The 22,040-nt window shown below is 40.0% G+C and overlaps 1 protein-coding gene across 2 annotated transcripts in view; it reads left to right on the forward strand.

Annotated features, from left to right (window-relative positions):
• Positions 1 to 22,040, forward strand: part of PTPRG (protein tyrosine phosphatase receptor type G) — a 745,156-nt gene that overhangs the window by 336,582 nt on the left and 386,534 nt on the right. The window lies entirely within an intron of this gene.

The following is a 22,040-nucleotide window of genomic DNA, read 5'->3' on the forward strand; positions in this document are numbered from 1 at the left end:
AGTTCATTAGTAATAACAAAACATTTATTTTTGGGATCCATGCTATGGTTTTTGACAGTCATCTCTTATTTTCATTTTTCTAACAGCTCTTAGGGTGAAGAACAGTCATTAATCCCCCTTTACAGATAATAGAGACTTACTAAAGGTAATTGCCTGACTTAATGTCACCCAGATATTAGATATTAAGTGTCAAAACTGGGATTTCAACTTGGGCTTTATGGCTGCAGAAATGAGACTCTTAAAACATGGTCACAAAGAAAACCTTCCTTGGGATGAATCAGATTTGAGAAGATCAAGGGAGTAACAGCTGCCTTTGCTCTTGGAGATCAGATCCACGTGGTAACTCTAAGTTATTAATCTTGCTCTCATTTTTTTTAATTGTATGTTAGTGATCCTTATGTTAAACCCAGTGCTAGTATCCCTCTCTGTCAGGAGTTTGATCCTCAGCACCATCGATATTTGGGGCCCCATAAGTCTTTGTTGTAGTGGGGGTATCTTATACATTGTGGAATGGTTAGCAGTATCCCTGGGCCCTCTGCCCCCATAACTGTGACAACCACAGCGTCTCCAGATGGACACTGCTAAATGTCCCCCAGGGGCAGAATGGATCCCTGACGAGAATCACTCTTCTACAGGAAGAAGATAGCAGTAAATTATAAACAGGTAAGTGTTCTAACAGGGCTTCTGAAACGCATGTGTATGAATCACTTGATAGCTTGTCATAGTGCTTTTTTCAAGCATTACTCTGACTTGGTCTGGCTGGGAGCCAAGCGATCTAGAAAGTGATTGATGCAGGGTGGTTCTTGACCATACTTTTAGGGGAGGTAGCTGCAAAGAGCTGAACCTCACACCCTTTCATGTAAGCTTCCTTCTTAGCAATGGAGTAGACTATCTTCATGGTTATTAAAATGCTTTCCTCCTTGTCCTTTTATTTTTTCTTAGATCTGCTGGCCTATCTTGCTAGTGATTAAGTTTACAGTTCAGCTAATGATTTGCTCTAGGTTTCCCAGCTTGTAAAATCGCATGCTGTGCATATAAGTGTACAGGATTTTGACCTTAAAAACTGAGGAGCAATTTTCCACATGTCTTAAGACAGAGTAGGCCACCTTTTGACTTTGAAAATATCACCAGGAGGGCATTTTATTTTTGGAAGTCAAGTTTCATGTTTCAAAATATGTTTGTTGGGTTTCTTGGTAACAGTTTAAGACAAAGCTTTATTGTGATTAGGGGCTGAAACAAGTGATAAAAAATGAAGTTTCCTATTTAGTGATGTGATGTCGCCTGTTGCTGCAGATGAGAGTTGGTTCTCTTTAAAAATTTGAAAGCAATACCATTGATATTTCAGGATTCTCACCATGTAATTTCTCTCTTCTGGTTATCAACCTGCATGTTTTAAATTTAAATTTTTATTTTGATTGTAGATTCACATACAGTTGTAAAAGATAATACAGTGAGATCGCTTATATACTTTGCCTAGTTTCCCCAAAGGTAGCATTCAGGTAAAACTATGGTATATCACAGGATATTGATATGGATACAGTCCACTGATCTTATTCAGATTTCCTGATTTTAATTTATACTTACTATGTGCATTATGTAGGTGTGTGCATGTGTGTATAAATTCTATATCATTTTATCCTTTTCATAGGTTCTTGTATCCACTATCCTAGTCAAGATACTGAACAGTTCTAACACCCTAAGGATCCCTCATGTTTCCCTTTTATAACCATGCCCACCTCCTCCCTCCTCCCATCTCTAACTCCTAGAAACCTCTAATCTGTCTTCATTTCTAAAGCTTTTGTCACTTCAGAAATGTTATATTAGTGGAATCATACAATATTTAGTATTTCCACATTGGTTTTCTTTCACTCAGAACAATTCTCGGGAACTCATCCATATTGCGTATATCAGTGTTTGTTCTTTTTTATTGCTGAGTAATATGCCAAGATGTAGATGTGCCACAGTTTAACCTTTTACTGATTGAAGGATATCCGGACTGATTCCAGTTTTTAGCTATTACAGATAAAGTTGCTGGGAACATGTGCGTACAGGTTTTCCTATGAACCTATGTTTCTGTTTCTCTGGAATTAATACCCACGAGTCCAGTTGCTGGGTTGTATGGTAGTTACATGTGTAGTTTTTTTGTTTGTTTTTGAGACGGAGTCTCGCTCTGTTGCCCAGGCTGCAGTGCAGTGGTGCGATCTTGGCTCACTGCAAGCTCCGCCTCCCGGGTTTACACCATTCTCCTGTCTCAGCCTCCCGAGTAGCTGGGACTACAGGCGCCCACCACCTCGCTCGGCTAGTTTTTTGTATTTTTCAGTAGAGACGGGGTTTCACCACGTTAGCCAGGATGGTCTCGATCTCCTGACCTTGTGATCCACCCTCCTCGGCCTCCCAAAGTGCTGGGATACATGTGTAGTTTTTGTTTGTTTGTTTGTTTTTGAGACAGAGTCTCGCTCTGTCACCCAGGCTGGAGTGCAGTGGCCGGATCTCAGTTCACTGCAAGCTCCGCCTCCCGGGTTCAGGCCATTCTCCTGCTTCAGCCTGCCGAGTAGCTGGGACTACAGGCACCCGCCACCCCGCCCGGCTAATTTCCTTGTATTTCAGTAGAGGCGGGTTTTCACCGTGGTAGCCAGGATGGTCTCGATCTCCTGACCTCGTGATCCGCCCGTCTCGGCCTCCCAAAGTGCTGGGATTACAGGCTTGAGCCACCACCCCCCGCCCATGTGTAGTTTTATAAGAAATTGGCAAATGGTTTTCCAGAGTGGCTATACCATTTTACATTCCTGCAGCAACATCTCTCTGCAGCCTTGGCAATTTTTGATATTACAATTTGATATTGATATTGATACCGATTTTTCATTTTTGATTTTAGCCTTTTGGATCACCAGTGTAGTGATATCTCATTGTCGTTTGAATCTGCATTTACCTGATGGGTAATGATGTTGAACAACTTTTCCCATGCTTATTTGCCATCTGTATACCCTCTTTGGTGAACTATTCATGTTGTCTACTGATTCTCTTTTCTAATTGTATTTTTTTCCTTCTTACTATTAAATTTTGAGAGTTTTCTTTATATATTCTGAATACTAGTCCTTTGTTGGATATGTGGTGTGCGAGTATTTTTCCCAGTCTTTAACTTGTGTGTTTATCCTCTGTTATTTTGTCTTTATGAGCTTTCTCAGCGGAAAAGTTTTTAGTTTTTATTAGGCTCAATTTGTCACATTTTCCTTTTATAGATCATGCTCTTAGTGTTCAGGTCTAAGAACTCTTGGCTTAGTCCTACATTACCAAGATTCTCTCCTATGTTTTTCTGAAAATTTTATAGTTTTACAGCTGAAATTTAAAAAGATGATACATTTTGAGTTAATGTTTATATGAGGTGTGACGTTTAGGCTGATGTTCTCTTTTTTTTTTTAACCTAAGGTTTTCCAGTTACTTCAGCACCATCTGTTGAAAAGGGTATTCTTCCATTAATTGTATATCTTCTTCAAAAATGAGTTGAGCATATTTATGTGAGTCTATTTCTGGATTCTGTCTTCTGTTCCATTGATTTATGTGCCTATCTCTCCAACAATATCACACTGTCTTGATTTCTATAGCTGTATAGTAAGTCAATATCAGATAGAAAGATTCTTCTCTCTTGATTCTTTTGTCAAGATTTTTGTAGCCATTCTAGGGCCTCTGCTATTCTATAGAAGTTTTATTATCTTGTGGATGTCTACAAAAACTTTCCTGGAATTTTAATAGGAATTGTATTAGTAGTATAGATCAGTTTGGGGAGAACTGGCATTTTTACTACTTTGAGTCTAGGAACACAGTGTATCTCTCCATTGATTTAGGTTTTTGATTTCTTTTTGATACCACATTGTAATTTTAAGCATACAGATACTGTACATGTTTTGTGTATACCTACATATTTTCTCTAGAGTACAGTTATAAATGGTATTTTTGTTCCATTTATTCCTTTTTTAGTATATACAAATGTGATTGACTTTTGAGGTTGATCTTTTATTCTGTAACCTTACTGAACTCACTAGTTTTAGGAGGTTTTTTAAATGGATTCCTTGGAATTTTCCATATAGACAAGCTTGCCGTCTGCAAACAGAGATAGTTTTATTTCTTCGTTTTTTCTTTCTGTTTGACTTTACTTCTCTTTTATGACTTATTTTAGTGGCTAGAACTTTCAGTGCTGTGTTGAATAAGAGTGGTGAGAGTACACATTCTTGCCTGGTTCCCAATCTTAGAAAGAACACATTCGGTCTTTCATCATTAAGTATGCCAGCTACAAATCTTTCTGTAGGTACTCCTTATGATTCTTAGGTAATTCCTCTCTTTTGTCAGGAATGAATGTTAGATTTTGTCAAATGCTTTTTCTGTGTCAATCGATAGGATCATAATGATACTTTTTATTTACTTTGTTGATATGGAGGATTATGAAGGATTATATGGTCTATATTTTTTTTTTGGATAGAGACAAGGTCTCACTATATTGCCCAGGCTGGTCTTGAACTCTGGGGCTCAAGAAATCCTCCCACCTCAGCCTTCCAAAGTGCTGGGGTTATAGGTGTGAGCCAGCACGCCTGGCTGTATACATCTTTTTAAACATTGCACAGAGTTGCTCTGGCCTCGTCGTTTGCCCTTAGGCTGCTGCCTTTTTTTCTGTCTTCCTCTTGTTCTGACTTTATCCTTGTTTCTCTTATTGTATCTCTAGAGGTTGTGCTTTAGATAATTCGGGAAAGAAAAGTTGAAGGAGGTTCTGTTAGATGATACATCAGAATCATCTGAGTTCATATTTAAACCCAGCTTTTCTGGTTTGGCAGTTGAAATAGGCATGATAGGTTACATTGCGTTGTTTTCCCCAGGCATTACCTCTCCTCATTGTATGATTTTGGAATGGAGTCTCTTTTCTTATTGACTAAAGCATATAGCAGAGGTCTTTAAATGGAAACAATCTTCTTTTGATGGTCTACTTACTGTTGAAGTGAATAAATAAAGAAGAATGAAGAGCCAAAAGAGGAATTCAAAAAGAAACAAAATGGTTCTGTTGCTTCTGGGATAAGATTAATCTGACTTGAGTCTTGGTTCTGGGAATAAGTAATATTGTATCCCTGGACAACTTGCTTAAATCCTTGTTATTTATTTGTCAGTCTGTTTGTTTGTTTACAGACAGGGTTTCCCTCTCTGGCCCAGGCTGGAGTACAGTGGCACCATCATGGGTCACTGCAGCCTTGACTTCTTCGACTCAAGCAATCCTCCCACCTCAGCCTCCCAAGTTTCTGGGACTATAGGCACATTCCACCATGCCTGGCGAATTTTTACTTTATTTTATTTTTTGTAGAGATGGAGTATTGCTCTGTTACCCAGGCTGTAAATTTTTTAAATTTGTGAAATGGAGACGTCTCTCTGGGTGGATTAAATGGAGTAATACAAGTTACCTACTCTGCCCAGTGCCTAGGTTCCTTGTGCGCCCTCCATAAATGGTGGTCAGTTCTGATAATGGTGCGTTAGCTACACATGGAATGGGTGAATAATTCTGTCAGCGAAGAGGAATGAAAAATAGGAGGTGGTTTTGGAATGATTGCTGAGACAGCATTGCTAATATTTTTAGGTAAAAGGAACGTAAGGGAAATCTTTTCAGGAAAAAGTCCAAAATGCCGGAAACAGTTGTGTTTGAGAGTGAACATGGTGAATAGAAAGTGATTTCATATGGCCTTTTAAAAGGCCCCTTCAGGAGAGAGAGCTGTCAGTTTCTGCTTTGGTGTCATTTCAGTCTTGCTTGGAACATTGCAGTCTGTTGTAGTGCTGTCTATGGAAAAAAGGGTGAACCTCCAGAAGACTCACCAGTAACGGGTCCCAAACCATACTTCCCTGGAGACTCATCGGGGAACACCTGCTGCTGGATTTTCAGCACCTGTTTGTGAATTCCAATTCAGTAGATTTGTGGGCAGGGGGACAGGCATCTGTATATAGTTTGAAACAGAGATCCTAGGAAATTCTGAAATGGGGCCAATGTGTCAGTGGGATTCATTGGGATGTCGTGGGATTTAGCAGCTGTAGTAACATCTTTGGTTCTGCTACCAACTTTGTGTGTAACCCCAGGAAAATCACTTAACCTTTTTGTACCTTCCTTGACTCAGCCTTCTGAAAGAGGAGGCATAAGGGATAATAACTCTGACCTACTTTACATGGTTGTTAAGAATTACTTTAAAAAATGACTGCAAAGCACTTTGCAAATAGAAATTGCTCTATAAATGTCTGTTTTTTTTAAAATGTAATTTTCTAACACAGTTTTAAACACAAATAGTCTTGTTGAGTGCATCAGCTCAAATTACAAGTATCAAATGACATAGTATGGTGGCTAGAAATAGTGTTTTTTTTTTTTTAAATACCCAAAGTTAGAGGCAATAAGGAAACAACACAAGGTTGTAATGTCTTCGTTTATCAGTATCATCGTTAAAAAATAATGCTGACGCTAACCTCTCGCATCCACATTTTCCGGTTTGTTTTGTTTTGTATTTTTAATAGGCTACTCCCACGAATTTGAGAATTTAATTAGAAAAATAAATGACTTCTACCATTGCTGCTGTGCTGTTAATTCTTCCCCCCCCCCCCGACTCCCAGTCTCTCGATTAAAGGCCTGCTCCTCCTGTCACAGACACATCTGTGGATCTGTTAGAAGTCTGTAAATGGATGCACACCTGCAGAGTTGGCGAAGACTCTGTAAGTCCCCGTCCTCTGATGTAAGGTGTGTTCTCCTGTCATTCGTCCATCCCTGCAGGAGCACCCCAAACACCTCCTCTTCAAATCTGCTGCAGTATAGCTCCCAAACCACCCTGTCTCCAAGGCTAAGACAACTGGAGGCCCATTAATGCCCAGGTCCATGAGTTGGGTTTGGGTTTTCTGGATTATAAGCTTACTTTCCACCTCCAGATTTGGTGGCAGGATGGTTGAGGTGCTAACAAATATCAGACAAGTTAGAAGAGAGAGTCCGTGCGCATTCAGAACACATTATTTTAGGCACTTGTCACTACATGTGTGCACTGTCGTTAAAAAAAAAAAATTGTGGTGGCAATATAGGATAGTTGCTCTGGAGTGTCACTGGCCAGGTAAAAATCCTGGTCCTGTTGTGGTTCTAGGCAAGGGATCTAACCTCACCAAGCCTCCATTACCTAATCTTTAACCTGGAGATGCTAACAGTAATAATCTCATAACAACACGGTGAAGGTCAGTGGAAATAACCATAGAATCTTCTTAGTTCAGCGCCTGGAACATAGTAAGTGTTCAATATAGCTGAGCGCTCTTCATCTGCTGACAAAGGCAGTGGTGCCCTTGTGGGAATAGATGGCAAACCATATGGACTAATGTGGATTTCAGATGTTGTAGTAGTCTGCATTTAAATATTTTTAAGCTCGGCTACCAATAAACTTAGGGCTTATGTTTTTCTGGGTTTTCTCTTAAGTTATATTTTGCTACTATGTCTCTATATAGCTGTAGTTTTCATACAGATAAAACAACACGAGTAGTGATGCTTTGTGCATCCTTTAACAGTGTGTTCTTGGAAACAAGGAGTGTGAAGGTTGGGTTGGTAAGCAAAGAACTGCCTCCATATTTGAGTTCTGTGATGTAAGAAAGCTACTGGACGGCTTTCAACTCTTAATTAATGTCTCTATTGACTGCTGATGCTAAGAAGGTGTTATCACTTGTTCCCTCTGGGTGGTATACACTGAGATGAGGTAGATAAGAACAACCTTGGGTGTACTGTTTCAGCTCCCTTGGAAACTAGAAATCCAAAGGTGAATTTACAGGCTGTGTACAAGATGTATATGCTCCCTAATTTCAACTGCGATTCCCTCAGTCCACAGAGAAGTGTTCTTGTTTTGCACTGTCTATTAAGACTGGGCTAAGCGTTAATAGCATCCCCGATTCTTCAATCCAGCAAGCTTTAGAGCCTTTTCACACTGCTTCTGAGATAAGCCAATTTGCCAACTGCTTTCCTAGGGTGACCACCTGCTCCTGGGGTCTGAACCATCTGATTTTAGATAAATTCAGGCTCCACAATTTGTAGAATGCCTTTTCTTTTTCCTTTATTTTGTAACATTGATATCACTGTTAGATACCCGGACCTTTAAAAAAGTAAAAGAAACCTCTTTAATAAAAATGATGTTTTAAAAGGATACTACCTGATAATTATGCTTGCCTATTTTTATACCTCTTCCCCCATTTTTCCTTGATGAAGGTTTTTGTCTTGTAATGAAACATGAAAATAAAGAGCATATTGGATGGGAAGGTACTCTATTGTCCTACCAGCTTGGTATGGAGAAAATAAAATGTTAGGTATCCACTGAATTGCTGGTTATCACCCAGTATGGATTGTCCTGCTCACCATGGGGTGTACCATATGCAGACTGTTAGCCTGCTCTGGGGACCTGGAGAGATGCCACGTTCTTCTGTTTCCAGGCTGATTGGAATTGAAAGGGTTAGGCATGAATGCTAGGGTGGCCTAAGGTAGTCTTTCTGCCTGCTTTTTTGGAAAGAATTAGGTGGGAGAACATGCTAAGAGCTACTTTCCGTTGTATGGTTCTTAATACCTCAGGGCGGATTATAGCATTGGAGGGAGAAGCAGGTGCTTGGTAGACAGGTGCATCTAGGCCCAAGGGAACAAATGTAATTCATTGAGCCTTAGTTTCCATCACCTGTATATTAAGATTCATCAAATGGAAGATGCCATTGAATGTAAGACCTGCTGTCTTTTATATACCACTAAGGAAGAAAACTCACTACCAATTAAACTGTGCTGTATTGCTAAGATACCGTCAATAATGGGATCTGTCCTGATTTCAGAGATAAAAGATATAAGTTGTAAAATATAAAAGCAATTACATCATACATTTCTAAGGACCACATTAGATAGTATACCTGTAAAATATCCGCAGTGTCTTAACATATGGTGAGCACTCAGTAATCATTAAATGTCTTCCCTCAGCCCTCTCTCCTTGTAGTATTGGTAAATACTTCACATTATTTTAGGCCCTTGTCACTATGTGTGCACTGTAGTTTAAAAAAAAAATTGTAATGGCAGTATAGAATAGTTGCTCTGGTAAATCTACCTGGTAAATCTTTCTGGAGCACATAATATGTATCCATCATTGTTTTGTGTATCTGGCATGTATCAATGAACAGAATAGGACATAGATCCTAGCTCTGTTGCTTATTTTTGATATCAGGGATATAATGTGGACTTATGGACCTGCCATCTTGGTAAGTAGGAGAATGGCCCCTCAACTCAGCTCTCCTTTCCCACCAGAGGCTGCTTTACTTGGCCTTGCCTTTGGGGTCCAATGTGTGTACCAGTAGCATAGGCACACGTAAGACCTGCCAAACTGCTTCCAGTCTCATTGCCTTCCAGTGTTTTCTGTGTCCCTTACACTCTGTCTAAGCTGATGGCATACCTTGCCTCAAACAAACCATGCTCTGTCCCCTCTCCCTTTACCTGTCCCGTGCTGTTCTCTCCATCTGGTATTTTGTGTCCCCCGCCATGAACATGCAGATTCCCCAGCGAATCCTATGAGCTACTTCTTTCCTGATGCCTTTCCTCGTCCTTTCATCTGAATGTAATTTACCACCTTAGGCTTTCCGCATGACACCGCTTTACATCTGCTCCTCCAGTGGTACTCACTGAATGCAGCACTGATACTGTAGTCACGTGGCTATTGGGTTCTTTTTTTTTATTTTTATTTTTTGAGAAGGAGTCTTGTTCTGTTGCCCAGGTTGGAGTGCAGTGGCACAATCTCGGCTCACTGCAACCTCTGCGTCTTGGGTTCAAGTGATTCTCATGTCTCAGCCTCCCAAGTAGCCTGGATTACAGGCGCCTACCACTAAGCCCAGCTAATTTTTGTACTTTTAGTAGAGATAGTGTTTCACCATGTTGGCCAGGCTGGTCTGGAACTCCTGACCTCAGGTGATCAACCCACTTTGGCCTCCCAAAGTGCTGGGGTTACATGCTTGAGCCACCGCGCCCGGCCCTGGCTATTATTGGCTTCTTGAGGAAGCCCACTTAATAATTACAGACCAAAGATACATCTTTTTATTAATGCAAATCAGCATGTCATACTGAATTATATAAACGTATAGTCTGTATATTAAACAAATTAAGTCATGACCTTACAGTCAGGTCATATGGTGGTCTGTACTTCATTATTTCTATATTTTATTAACAGGAAGTGTATAATTAAGCACGGATGGTTCTTCCCACCCCTTTCCTTTTTATACATGTCTTTTCTGTCTTCTCACATTTCTGGACTGACTTAAACTTGTCAGCCAGAAAGATGGATGTCATTCAGGTATTGGCAGGAAGAGATGCTTCTGTAAATAGTCTCTTTCACATCTGGGTGTTCAGTTTTCCTGCTGAGGCTGAGAGAATCTGATGAGCTTTGGGTATTTCTTTCCATAGCCGGGACTGATCCAGCCTGTGCTGCTCTGTGCCTCCGCTCTGGCATAACCTCATCCTGTCCTTCCTCATTTTTAACACCCAAGTGCAGCTGCAGGGGCCTTCATCCGCCTCAGACTTGCCAGTACCCACCACTTGAATCTGGGCCCTGCTGTGATTGTAAGTCTCCATCCAGAAGGAGCTGGGTTTTTTTCTCAGGACTCAAGAGACTGTGAAAGTCTGAAAAAACTTTGTGCCAAGAGAAAGAAGTGCAAACATCTTCTGTTTTCTGTCTCTAAAGCAGGGTCAGTGGTTTCCAGTGCTGTGTTTTTATGTCATTTGACTAACCATCTCCCCGCAGACCCAAGCAAATGTGGGCAGTGCTGATCAAACCTGCTTCCCAGGACTCTTTGACAGTGACGGTGGTCCAGTATTTCACTGTTTGTAGGGTGCCTATAGACTGCCGATTTACAGGATTTAAAACCTTCCTGGCAGATGCCCGCAGGCCTCTGGCTCATGTCTACCTAGTTTCGTGGTCGGCTTTCTAACTCTTACATAACAGCTGGGGTTTTTCACTATATTTAAATTGTTACTCAGAATTTAATGTAGTCTTTCGAAAACGCTGTCCCCTAGGTGGCTTAACAAAGGTGTAAATCCATCTGTAAAAGCCAAGAAAGGCATTGCATATGAGTATAGCTGGTATTTACATTTCACATATATATATTTTTTTCCAGTTGACAACAATCAGCCCAGTAATTTTACCCTGGGTTTTCATCCTAGTAAAGAAAATTGTTAAATATTACCAAAGTATAAAGTGATCTTTGATTTTAATCGGACTATTTTTTTTTTTTTTTTTGATGCTCAGAAGTAACGTTGTAAATGGGTAGAAAATTGTCCATTTGGTTCCTGCTGTCTGTCTTTTCCTGTGCTTTGATGAGGGAAAGGCTTCTTTTTTCCCCCAGCCCCTAGAAGACCTCAAAGGAGCTGCTTTTTGAAGGAAAACACTTCATTCTCCCTGCTTGAAAGATTGCCACACTAGAGATATTTGAAAATCAGATGCGGTAATCAGAAAGCTATTCTGATAGTCCGACTGCTCTGACCGATATGGGTTTTATCACTCTCACACAGTATGTTATCACATAAGGGCTGGGCAGGACATACATACTTCAGTGGGTAAACTGAGGTTAGGGACATAGGAAGCTTGACTGTGATTCCAAGTATGTGGTGAACCCACAACCCCCAAGATTCTTTTATCCTCTAAATGGTCTTGTCATGCCATTTTCAGGAATCACATTAGAATCTGCTTTCTAAGACCATTATCTAGTGGCTGGGCTGTTTTTTAATGGATCACTTCCCCTTCCATCTTTTGATACTGTTTATCCAATCCTCAGGATTCTTTGTCTTTCACAACTTCATGTGCTGTATTGAACTTTTCATTTTCTGAGATTAAAGGTGGTCTTTTACTTGCTTGTTCATCCATTTCTTTGTTAGACATGTAACACAAATTCAATCCCCAGGAGTATCTTAAAAGCATCTCCAGAACATTCTGTGTTTTGCTCCGTATTTCAGTGAAAGATCTACAAAATCAAGAGAGAACTTCGAACTCAAACCAAGCAGGTACAGGTATCTTCCCTACTTTGTTGATTTTCACTCTTTCTATGGTGGGATAAACAGGGAGAGCTGGGAGATGTTATTAGAAAACTTTCAACTGAGTCAAAAATAAAAGCAAAGGCCAAAGCTTCCTCACCCTTTATCTGTGTCCATTTAACTTCCCAAATACTTCTTCTCGATGAAATAGACCATTCAATATTTCAACACTAATTTTACAGGTATTATGTCTCCAGGAGTAAGATTCCTTGTACTTAGGAGAAAATATTCTCTTATGAAAGAATCATGTAAGTATTAATTTTTTCATTAGTGCATTTTATTTCAGAGAGACATGAATACATTGAGTTTTATTTTTTAGGTTGTCATTTAGCTCTAAAACTACATGTGACATTATTAAAGTTGGAATACTTCCTTTTTTTGCTGTGGAGAAAGTGAAGTCATATTTGAAGAAAACATTTTAAGACCTTGGATTTTAAAATTATAGGGACTTAGGGCCGGGCATGGTGGCTCATGCCTGTAATCACAGCACTTTGAGAGGCCAAGGCAGGTGGATCACGAGGTCAGGAGTTCAAGAGCAGTCTGGCCAGCATAATGAAACCCTGTCTCTACTAAAAATAAAAAAAATTAGCTGGGTGTGATGGTGTGCACCTGTAATCCCAGCTATGTATATACATGTGTATATATATGTATATACATGTATACATATATGTACATACATATATACATGTATACATATATGTATATACGTATACGTGTATGTATATATGTGTGTATATATACGTGTATATACATATATGTGTGTATATTTATGGATTTGGTGTGGTGGCTCACACCTGTAATCTCAGCACTTTGGGAGGTCGAAGTGGGAGGATCACTTTAGCCCAGGAATTCGAGACCAGCCTGGGCAACATAGGGAGACCGCATTTCTAGAAAGTAAAAAATAAAAACCTAACCAAGGGTGATAGCACAGGCCTGTAGTCCCAGCTACTCTAGATGTTGAGGTAGGAGTATCACTTGGGTCTGGGAGGTCAAGTCTACAATGTGTTGCAATCACACCACTCCATTCTAGCTGGGCTGGGAGACAGAGTGAGACCCTGTAGGTAGGTAGGTAGGTAGGTAGGTAGGTAGGTAGGTTGGTAGGTAGGTAGAAAGAATTGTATTCATATTGTAGAAATGTAATATATCTGAGTTAGGTTTTTAAAACGCTATCTGACTACTGTTGCTCCTGGCTACCACATTAAAAAACGTGTCCAGGTTTTCTTTTTGGGAAAGAGCAATATTTTAATTTTTTTCATAGAAAACAATTAGTTAAACTAATAAATGAAGTTATTGCACTTTTGAGTTGAACAAGTTAAAACACAATGTTTGAAATTATAAAGCATTTTTGCAAGAAGTTGTTATTTGGGGTAACATATTCTGTCACAGTATGCTACTTATTCCTTCTCTTCCTCAACTTCCCCCACCCCTTCTTTTATATAAATGGTGTTTCATAGTAAATATTTGTTATAGAATATAATAGCTACTGGCCTGGTTCTTAATGTGTGGTTTATACTCTTGCTAAGAAAAGCTCAAGGGTGACTCTCAAATCTCAGGCTAATTCTAAAACCAACAGTGGAGAAGCCTTCTTTCTGGATGCAGAGGCACATGGTCTCTCTCCCCTGCCTCCATGATCAAGGAAGACATCACTAATTGATCAGGCCGTCTTCCCAGCAGAGCCCCGATGTGCCCTCCTGATTCTTCTCAGCGTTGCTCTGCAAGCTGCCTCCATCAGTCATGTCGAATTGGTACTCACGATGAAATCTCTTTGTCATCCTTGAATGAGAGTGTGTTTTTATGGAGGTCCTTTTATGAGCAAAACCCTGTGCTGAAGGGGAGTGCAGAAAATCCTTTCTTCTGGGAATGCATAAGTCTAGTAAGGAAGATTATTGCAGCACCGGGTAGAACCATAAGCAAAATGCAGATAAAAGTTCCTGTAATTAAGGGAACAACGATGATCACGATTGGCCTAGAAGAATTCTTGCTTGCTTTGATCTTATCTGAAATCAGACTGTCAGTGGGACTTCTTTCTCAATTGCGGTAAAGCTAAAGAGTCGATTTCCTTTCTAACTGCTGAGCAGAGACCAACGTACAGGTCTCAAGGAACTTTTAAAGTCAGTATTTTTGGACTGGATGCGGTGGCTCATGCCTGTAATCCCAGCAATTTGGAGGCCATGGCGGGAAAATCACTTCAGGCCAGGAGTTTGGTGACAGCCTGGGCAACATAGCGAGACCCCCGTCTCTGTGGAAAGTAAAACAATTAGCTGGGTGTAGTGGTGTGTGCTTGTAGTCTCAGCTACTCTGGAGGCTGAGGCAAGAGGATGGCTTTTGAGCCTAAGAGTTCAAAGCTATAGTGAGTTATGATTGTGCCGCTCCTCCAGCCTGGATGACAGAACAAGACCCCCTCTCTTAAAAAAAAAAAAAAAAAAAAAAACAAATCGGTGGGGCATGGTGGCTCACGCCTGTAATCCCAACACTTTGGGAGGCCGAGGCAGGTGGATCACCTGAGATCAGGAGTCTGAGACCAGCCTGACCAACATGGTGAAACCCTGTCTCTACTAAAAATACAAGAATTAGCCAAGCATGGTGGCGCATGCCAGAAGTCTCAGCTACTCGGGAGGCTGAGGTGGAAGAATTGCTTGAACCTGGGAGGCGGAGGTTGCAGTGAGCAGAGATCGTGCCACTGCACTCCAGCCTGGGCAATAGAGAAAAAAAAAAAAAAAAAAGGCAGCATTTTAGAAATGGAAATCTGGTTGTGAAATATATGTTGGGAGGTCATTGGCTGCATTTGGCCACAGTTCCACATGTAAGATTTGGAGGACATAGTTAGAGTTTGAGTAATTTAGGATCAACGGTTCAGTCCTGTATAATTTAGTGACTCAGTGCAGCAATAAACCCTGGAACCTTCTGCTTCTGTGTTTCTCCTCTGCAGGAATTAAGGGCAGATAGAAAGAAAGCAAACATGAATTAATTTGATTTTATGTGCTTAAGGAGACATAATGAGAATCTGTTGGTGAGGTAGAAGTTACCACCAATCTACATAAAAATGAATAATACTGACGTTAAAAGAAAGAACATCAATTATATTGTGGTGATGGCAGATTTAAATCATGTTAGGGCTTAGGCTTACACATAAGAGTCTCCACTTCCCGAATTTGTGGGGCCTTACATGGAAGCTGAGATATGACAGAGGGGTCTGAAATATTGCCCCCTATTCCAAGTGAGATTTCCTACTGTTCCTTTCACTGACTTGCCCTTTCACTAAATAATGTTATCTTTTCTCAGAAACACTAAAAAGGATTTTTGTGTTTGCAAAGAGTAGGAATGAAATGGAGTTTTTCTACCCCTTTTGATAACTGCGTACTTCTAATGGCAAGGCTATTCTTGGTTTCATTCCTTGGCCAATTTTGAGATAATTTTTTAAGCACATTGAAGCCCACATGCTCAGTGGTGGTTCTTCAGCAGAAAATTCAAAGATCAGCTACTGAGAATTTTAGATTTCCTGTTGCAAGAGGTCAAACAAACGGTACAAGTTACGTAAGTGTTTCTTGGATGATAAAGGAGCTGTTTTCTCTGGATAGGTGTACCGTTTTCAGCTAGCTAATGTGAATCTGTGTCAACACAGGTTTTAATTTTTTAATTTTTATGTATTTATTTTTTGAGATAGGGTCTCACTCTGTTGCCCAGGTTAGAGTGCAATGGTGCATGGCTCACTGCAGCCTCAACTTCTTGGGGCCGAGCAATCCTCCCACATCAGTCCCCCAGTTAACTGGGACCACAAGTGCACCACCCCACCTGACTTAATTTAAAAAAAAAAAATTTTTTTTGTAGCGATACAGTCTCACTGTTTCCCAGACTGGTCTTGAACTCCTGGGCTCAAGCAGTTCTCTTACCTCAGCCTCCCAAAATGCTGGGATTACAGTTGTGAGCCATGGCATCAGACCTCAACTGAGGTTTTAAAATCTTTGGGACTATACAGTTTAAATGTCAGGGGTAGCAAAGTAATCATATAAAAACTACAGTATATGTATATGAAGTTTGTTAGAGAAATAGAATTGCTAATATTGCTGCCATGGTATTTGTATACAATAATATACCAAGTGAGATTTTTATTGCTGATAAATATTAAAGTCTGTTCCAAAATCATTTAAACATTTTTAAAAATTTGGACATCAGGTTCAGAAAGTTTTCTGATCATACTCTTCATGTATACTGTCCTCCTTGGTTTGTGAAGGGGCTCCTTGTGGTTTGTTTGGCTTTACTTTATCATTTTTCTCCTTCACTCATATTCCATTCTTTTTTCCCCAAAGATGCTGATTAGTAGTATTTTTAATTCACTTATTTATTTTTGTGCGATATATCTCATTATGCTATTATGCATTTTAAATCAATGCCATGTTTCAAAGTCTGTTCACATGCCTTATGTATTTCTTCATTGCTTTTGATCGCTGTGTCCTATTTCATGTATTCATCCATCCCATTCTCACCCATTCCCTACAGAGAGACACTTTGGTTATCCTGATGAATTTTGCAAATTTAGTGAATTTGTTTGTTGCTGAATGTCACCAAAATGTGCTCCATCACTTCCTAGGATGACTTTACTGTTGTTCTGCACCATCTCGGTTTGAACATAGAGTCACGTGAGCTTACCAGTGATTCGCATTGCCTCAGATGCTAATGTCGTCCAACCCAGTGGGTATGAAATGGTAACTCACTGTTTTACCTTGCCTTTCTCTTGTTGCTGGTGACGTTGAGCATCATTTTATACCTTTAATCACTGGATTTTCCTCTACTGGATATTGCCTGTTCATATTTGTTCCTGTTCCTTTCCTTTCTATGCTGGTAGTTACTGTGTTTTCTTAACTATGTTTAAGAAATTGAGAGTGAAGACATCCTTGTAGTACCTGGTGCAGGCTTTGTGTCTGTGAGATACCTCCTGAGGTTACTCCTAGAATTTCTTTTTGTCTTTTAACAACCCAAAGCTGTGCTTTTCCCTGCGCTGCTGATTCTCACCTGCTTTCCCCACAGAACCCCCTGCCTCCCTTGGGTGCAGCCAGGAGGAACCCTGAGCAAGCCCCAGAGGGTCCCTGCTTTGCTTAAAACTGTCAGGGGCTTCCCTTGGCACTTAGCTGGAAGACCTAAATCTTTGCCGGGTCTCAACCCCACCTCCCATGATTCAATTCTTGACTCCTGTTGTTCCCCATTCTTTATGTTCTGGCCACGGAAGACCTCTGCCTTATTTTTCCAGCACCTTCTCTGGGCCCAGCACCTCTCGTTCCCTGTGCTCCTCCTGCTGTCCTCCCTCCGTCCTCTTTCACCTGGATAACGTCTGCTCTTCCAGTTTCTCTTAGTGTCTTTAGGAAAGCCCCCCTTGACCTTCATGCTATACTGAGTGTCCCTGTGCTCCCCTCTCCCATGACAACCTCTATTTCCTTCTTTGAAGCTCTTTCTGTACTTATAAACTGATATTTAATACATTTTTGGTTTCAAGACAAAGAAGGGAAGGGGGCAGAGGCATTTCCCTTGTGAACTTCATAATCATGAGGTCAGTACTTGTGCCTTTGTTTCTCCTTACTGCATTTTAAGCGTCTGGCCAAGCACCAGAGACATAGAAGTACAATTAATATTTGTTGAGAGTGGGATAAAAGTGTAGGCTCATTAAATGCTAATTCTATCACTTTGTCTTCCTATTTTATTTTTACTAAACATTTGAACCTATTTTTCTATTTGGGACCACTTTTGATTCTGCCTTTCATATTCACTATGAAAATATATTTAATTGCATTTTTCTTGTTGATTGAATAAATATACTTAAATACATATCTTTCTGTTAATATTGTCTACAAGTGTATTTTTAATAGGGGATGTATTGTACATGTCATTACCTTAAATGTCATTATATACCATGCTGCTGTGTCATGGTTTGTATAATTGTTTCACTATTTTGAAGCATTAAGTTGTTTTCAATTTCATTATTTTATAATGAAATGTAATATTTCTTGGTATAAATTAATTTATTTTTTCCCCGAGTTATTTCTTTGAAATTACTGCATTTGAACAGCTCTTATTAAAGGCTGCTAGATCATTTAGAAAGATTGAAGTTGGTTTCATTGCTAGCCGAGTGTACCTGTTTATCTAGAGCTCTACCAAAAATTGAATTTTATAATTTCATTGTATTTTAATGGCTCTGAAGTGTGACTTTAAAGTTGTTTCAATTTGCATTTCTTTCACTCCTGGTAAATCTTTGTATTTTTCACCAGGATGATTTATGCCCCCAATTTCTTCTATTTAAATTGTCAGTGTGCATCCTTTGATGTCCTTCTAATGTAATCAAATCTCTTCTTTTTGTGAGTGGTATAAGGTGCAAGTCTTCAGGATCTTATCTAGCTGCCTTTTATTTTTTGAAGTATGTTTGTAGCCTTATAGGATTTGCTTCTAAGAGTATTCCTTGGTACTCTTAGAAAATATGGAACTGCAACAGTATAGAGTCAGCTTTAGAAACACCTCTTCTTTATATATAATTTCCATGGGAATGTAGTTATGGCCCCTTACCACTATTAAGACCAAAACAGTCAACAAACCAACCAATAACTCTTCTCTTTATTGGGTGAGAAATAGCCCACTGAGAAGGTAGGAGGAATTTGCATAATGAAGAGTGTGTTTTCTTGGTTCCCTTTTAAATTTAAAAGTTACTTATGGATTTGCATTCTGTAGTGTCTCAGCATCATTTAGAATTAGGCTTTGCTTACTGAAGTCAAACTGCAAAGCTTCACTTATGTATGACTTAATTACCCTTTAATGTTAAAAAGAGGAAAAAGTAAAGAAAAAAAATCCTTTGGAATTGGTCATCATGATTGATTTTTGTGCTCAGAAGACCGACAGTCTTTTCTAAAAGTTTTATAGCTGTTTTTTGATCTTTTGCCTTTTTGTTTGATATTCTTGAATAATCTGCATAGTTTTGATATTTAATTCCCCTTATTCTTGTCAATCGGGACCAAAATTTGGGAGGTTGGCATTTCTTTATTCTCCATGCAGTTACGAGTTTCTTCTAAAGCATTTGAATTATGCAGAGCCTGGAATCATTTTAAGAGTGGTTTGACATGGGTATTTTAGTTTACTGGGAAGAAACAGACTGTGGAAACAAGTCATTGATGTTAAGGTTTTATTTTTTTTCACCATTTTTTAGTATTTTTCTTCCAATTTCTTTTTTCTTTACTGGTTTTTCTCATGCTGAAAATAATATGAACACGTGCATGTGAAGGACTGCAGGGGACAGCTGGGCAGCCTGCTCACTGTGTGAGAGCACCAGCCAAGGAGACCAATGACAGCTGCATAGCAGAGCAAGGGACACTTTTTTCTTTTCTTTTTATTTAAACTTTAGATTCAGGGGATACGTGTGCAATTATGTTATATGGATATATTGCATCATGTTGGAGTTTGGGCTTCTGTTGAACCTATCACCCAAATAGTGAACATAGTCCCCAACAGGTACTTTTTCAACCCTTGAAGGACACCTTTTTCGTTTTTTCTTTCTTTCTTCCTTTCTTCCTTTCTTTTTCTTTTCTTTTCTTTTCTTTTCTTTTCTTTTCTTTTCTTTTCTTTTCTTTTCTTTTCTTTCCCTCCCTCCCTCCCTCCCTCCGTCCCTCCCTCCCTCCCTCCCTCCCTCCCTCCCTCCCTCCCTCTCTCTCTCTCTCTTTCTCTCTTTCTCTCTTTCTCTCTTTCTTTCTTTTTTTCTTTCTTTCTTTCTTTCTTTCTTTCTTTCTTTCTTTCTTTCTTTCTTTCTTTCTTTCTTTCTTTCTTTCCTTCTTTCTTTCCTTCTTTTCTTTTCTTTTCTTTTCTTTTCTTTTCTTTTCTTTTCTTTTCTTTTCTTTCCCTCCCTCCCTCCCTCCCTCCCTCCCTCCTCTCCCTCTCTCCTCTCTCTCTCTCTCTCTCTCTCTCTTTCTCTCTTTCTCTCTTTCTCTCTTTCTCTCTTTCTTTTCTTTTTTTCTTTCTTTCTTTCTTTTCTTTCTTTCTTTCTTTTTCTTTCTTTCTTTCTTTCTTTCTTTCTTTCTTTCTTTCTTTCTTTCTTTTTCTTTCTTTCTTTCTTTCTTTCTTTCTTTCTTTCTTTTTTCTTTTTCTTTCTTTCTTTTCTTTTCTTTTCTTTTCTTTTCTTTTCTTTTCTTTTCTTTTCTTTTCTTTTCTTTTCTTTTCTTTCTTTCATGGAGTCTTGCTCTGTTGCCCAGGCTGGAGTGCAGTGGCGCGATCTTGGCTCACTGCAAGCTCCTTCTCCTGGGTTCGCACCATTCTTCTGCCTCAGCCTCCGAAGTAGCTGGGATTGCAAGTGCCCACCACCACATCCGGCTAATTTTTTGTATTTTTAGTATTGACGGGGTTTCACTGTGTTAGCCAGGATGGTCTCGATCTCCTGACCTCGTGATCAGTCTGCCTTGGCCTCCCAAAGTGCTGGGATTACAGGCATGAGCCACTGCACCGGACGAGAGGCACCTTTTTCTAATTCATGCAAATGTACTCTACGAGCTGGTAGCCCTCATATGGATGTGTGACTTCAGTAGTTGCTCAGAGTTTTCTAGATCTTATATTTCTATGTGAGTTTTTTTTTTTTTTTTTTTTTTGATACGGAGTCTGGCTCTGTTGCCCAGGCTGGATTGCAGTGGCGCGATCTCGGCTCACTGCAAGCTCCGCCTCCCGGGTTCCCGCCATTCTCCTGGCTCAGCCTCCCGAGTAGCTGGGACTACAGGCACCCGCCACCGCGCCTGGCTAATTTTTTGTATTTTTAGTAGAGACGGGGTTTCACCGTGGTCTCGATCTCCTGACCTTGTAATCCGCCCGCCTTGGCCTCCCAAAGTGCTGGGATTACAGGCGTGAGCCACCGCGCCTGGCATCTATGAGAGTTTCTTTGTCTTTTTGTAACCTTGCTTTTGTGGTCTTCACAAAGAGATATCCAGTGGTCTGTGCCTTTTCCATTGAAAGCATATTCCTTACTAAGTCAGCACCCATGGCTGGATGAGCATTACCTCGTTCATTACACCTGAAGTGAACATACTTGACTATGTGACTAATCTCTAAGGGAAAACTCCCCAGCTTTTAGTTGTGTATGCTGGTTTCTTCTCACCAGTATGAATGTCTGGGTTTTTAAAGCTGTGTAAACTGAGAGGCGTGGTCTTAGGGAAGAGCTCAGCTCTCAGAGATCAATCCAAATTTGCTAAAGAATCCTATTTTGTTTCTGTGTTACAAAAAACGAAAACCTGCCCCCCTTTCCAGCCTAATTGAGTATACTTCACAGTGGGATCACAAAGGCTCTGGTTTATGTCCCATCTGAGTGGAAACCTTGGTTCATGGAGTTACTTTTCTTCTCCTCTACAGTTCAGTGGTCTTAGAATTGATGTCATGATTAGGTCAACGTTAAAGATTCCACTGATCTCTGGCTTTTTGACTTCTTTGACCTACGTTTCCTGTGTTAGAAAGGGTTTAATTACACTTGACTTAAGCGTTTCTTTTTGTGCTTCCATGTGGGGTGCTGGGATAAGGTAGAAAGTTGATTAATAGTCTTGGAGCTGGGTCTTCTACTTTAAGACCCAGTTCAAATCTGCGTTCCCCGTGGGGACTTTGAATTTCTGCTCCCTGCTCTTTTCTAGAGAAATGTTCCAGAGAAATGTGACTCCCGGCAATATTTGGTAGCTCCTTGCCATCTGCTAGTCATCATTGACTACGTCTCTTTCCTGCTATGAATACAGCAGTGTAGGAGGCAGATACTTGCCCATCTCCTTGTTTTCACGTTCCAAATTTAAGCATCTGAAAGTATTTTTCGTAAATTAGTCAGAACGGTCTTGGCCTTTATGAATAAACATGCTGTTCTGAAATGATACTAGTTTTCCCCCTTTAGAGTCAAGTACCTTCCTGGTTTCATTAATTCAATCTTCTTCCTAGCTTATTTCCAAGGAATTACAATGTTGACCCATATCGAGGT

This window comes from Macaca thibetana, chromosome 2 (assembly GCF_024542745.1).
Source record: "Macaca thibetana thibetana isolate TM-01 chromosome 2, ASM2454274v1, whole genome shotgun sequence".
NCBI classification, from domain to species: Eukaryota; Metazoa; Chordata; class Mammalia; order Primates; family Cercopithecidae; genus Macaca; species Macaca thibetana.